The sequence below is a fragment of the Notothenia coriiceps genome, unplaced genomic scaffold (genome assembly GCF_000735185.1).
Source record: "Notothenia coriiceps isolate Sejong01 unplaced genomic scaffold, NC01 NC01_scaffold00005788, whole genome shotgun sequence".
In the NCBI taxonomy this organism is placed as follows: domain Eukaryota; kingdom Metazoa; phylum Chordata; class Actinopteri; order Perciformes; family Nototheniidae; genus Notothenia; species Notothenia coriiceps.
Window position 1 is genome coordinate 617,948 of NW_011338489.1, and position 3,346 is coordinate 621,293.

Genomic DNA, 3,346 nt, shown 5'->3' on the forward strand with positions numbered 1-3,346 from the left:
CCCGTTGATAATTCTCTATCGTTGGCACGCTGATAACAATTATTTTTTTAAATGGCACTTCATATCGGTCGGCAACCTTTTTGCCGACCCCTGTCCTAGACTAACAAAGACAACACAGAGTTGAAGGACAGTAGAAGTGAGTGAGTGCAGTGAGAGTTGCCAAATAAATGTTGTACTTTGTATGATGACAATAAAAATATATTCTATTCTATTCTATAGAAGGGGGCAAAGGCAGAGATAATATCAAACTGAGATAAAACAGGCAGATTAAAAAAAAAGTGTCTGAGCCTGGGAGGCCAAAAAGTTCCCATTGTTTTGTCTTCCTTCCTTCAATGGTTCCTAAACCACTTTTCCTGCCTATCTGTTATAGTGTCCCTCATTTAACTTAATTTCCCCCCGGTTTTATTCTCACATAAATCACCCTGAGCATAACCATTCATCTCTATATAAACTGTTCCAGGATGGTGCACAGTGTCTCTGTGTTGTGGCTCTAACAAGCAGTACTCCTACTGGACTAATGAGGGCGCTAAACTTAACACCACTCTGGAAAACCCTGCATCAGCAGAGAGAGATGATGTCATTTGAGTGATTGGCCTGAGGGATATTTGTATAATTTATGGAAACTTCACATGTTAAAACTTGTCTGTAAATCTTAAGCAAATGATGACAAACTTGTTGTTATGATGTATTTTTTCCACTCCTTTGTTTACCTCTCCTTCGCCTAAAAAGCTGTGTCATGACCTCAGGTGGGTCACCGCTGGTTCTTTGCAAGTTATTCATATAGAGAATATTTTTAAGTGAGAATACAATAAGATTTCAAGGTTCCATTCGTGGACCGTTACTGTTTTCACTGTACACTAATGACCTGCCTAATGTATGTTGCGAGTTGAATGTGCAAATGTATGCCGATGATGCGGTCATCTTTGTACACAGGAAAAAGACTGAAATAATCAAATCTGATCCCCCCAGGGGAATACATCCACAAAAAACACACTGGACGCTGCACTAGGTCAGAAACCAGAGGAGACTGTGAAGTCCACCGCAGACGGACCACTTTTGGACAAAATGTACTCTCCAATAAAGGCAGCTCTTTGTGGAATAGCCTCCCAACTGAGATACGGGATTGTCCCACTCTCAATGGTTTTAAAGTTCAACTCAAAGAATGGTTGAGAAACAAACAGACGTGCAATCACCGCTAAATGCACTTTAATACAGGGGTATCTCCTATCGCACTTTATGTAGCTCTTTTATCTTCTACATTGTACTGCCATGTGGTTAATGCTTGTATATGCTGCTCATGCTCTTTCTGCATATCATGTATTTATTTTTTGCTATGTATATAAATATCATGTTCTTAAATGTTGTATGTGAGGGACTACGGATGGAAATGAGCTCAAAGCTAAAATCCGGCATATTTACATTTGAAGCATTGTTTGTTTAACATGTTCATCAATGTGCACTGTCCCTGTTCAAATAAACGATTAAATGAAAATGAAAATAAGAAAAAGCCTCAACCGAGGTAAGAGAAAAGCTAAACGTTCAACCAATTAAATGTAAACAAAAACAGAAAACAATCTGTGAGGGTAGAATTAAAAAAAACGTACAAACAAGCCAGAAAAAAATGAAATCGGAACAGAACATTTTACAAAAATGTGTCATGATTAAAAAATAAATCCCAAAGAAAAACTATCAAATTCTCACAAAATTCAGATCAAATTGAATAAAATACGTTATCTGAAAGAAATGTGATATACCCTGCTGTTTGAGCCCTCTAACTCCTCCATCTACATGAGGTCAGGGTGTAATTGGTGGCCAACTAACTAAGGCTTTGACATGAGCCGGTGTCAGAGAGCTGTTAAGGCAGATGGTGTGCAGGGAGATTGGATGCTCAAGCTGCTCGTCTCATCCCAAAGCCTCAAATTACTGTCTTATCTTTGCAGGTGGCCTAAATAATAAGAATCACTGTCACTGTGTGCATGGGGGGCAATACATATCCAGTAATATCTCACTAGGGGTAAAAAAAATAACCTAAATGCAGTTTAGCAAGGATAATACTTAGAAACAGTCACTGGTATAAAGCTAATAACCCTAAGATAAGTGTGTAAATAAAGTAGGTGAAAAGTGACAGTAACTTACGGAAATAGTAGGTAAGCTGATTTGATGATGATCTGATTTGTTTACAGATGTAAATCTTGCTGCTGAAAGGATAGTTGTTGTTTGATATTGTTAAATTCATTTAAAAGTAAATGAATAAAACTATGTGTTTTAAAACAATTAGATGCTACCATAGAGATTATTTTTTATCATTGCTTTATTTTTATTATTGCTTTTAGGATGTCTATCACCATCTGGCAAAGGGACTATCGATGAAAGCTAGCCTTTTGGCTAATTCAACTTTTACATGTTTTTAATATGTTGATTAAGGTACACCGTCCCTTGTTTTAAATACATCAATTCAATGTCTATGTTTTGTCTGGGTTTTTTTTCTATTGGCCCCAAAGTAAAGAGATGCATCAAAACATGAAACATATGAGAGAAGTCAGAAAAGAAATGAACACTACATGCGTATATCAGATGAATCCCTAAGATGCATGTTCCCAACAGGAAGTAACCACCAATAGAGGCTGACAGTAAAAATGCCTTTTTTAAATAATTGAAAAAACAAAAAATTGCAACATGAGAGTAAACCCAACAAAGTTACAGAAGTCACATGCTTCCTTTAAAACTGCTGTCATTCCTCTAGAGGGATTTGACAACAATAATTGGGATGATTTCCCCCTACAAATCCAGATTTCTGTCTTCACTGGGAAAACCCACAGGCTGCCTGCCCGGTGTAAACTCCGCAGAAAAACTCCCTGCCTTTCCTTTTCCAGACGCGCATGCTCGAGCCTGAAAAAAAGAAACGCGCATCAGCCGGTGCATTAGCGCGCGAACACACACGAGGGAAGCCCCTAATGGACAGCACCAGGAGCTGCCAAAACACCGGTGTGGGGTTTCCCATTTTCCCATGGAAAAGCGATCCATGTGTGCACTCTCAATGTTACATAATGAAAGTCCCGGTATCAATCAAGTGAGAGAACCATAACCGAAGTTCAAAATAGTATACCAACATATCTGAATATAGATCACGTGCTGTTATGTCCATGCACTCTATAGCAGATTTGTGCACCCATGGATTAAATACATTTCATGAGCTCTAGGTGAAATATTGTCATGTATATAAAGCCTATTATGTGTTTAAAAAGCCATGGCAGGCACCTGTCTGGCTGAGCAGTGAGCACACACAGCTGCTGCTTCCGTGTAGCTCCTCTCAACGCTGCGTCATCACCACAGCCTGCTGCATGTC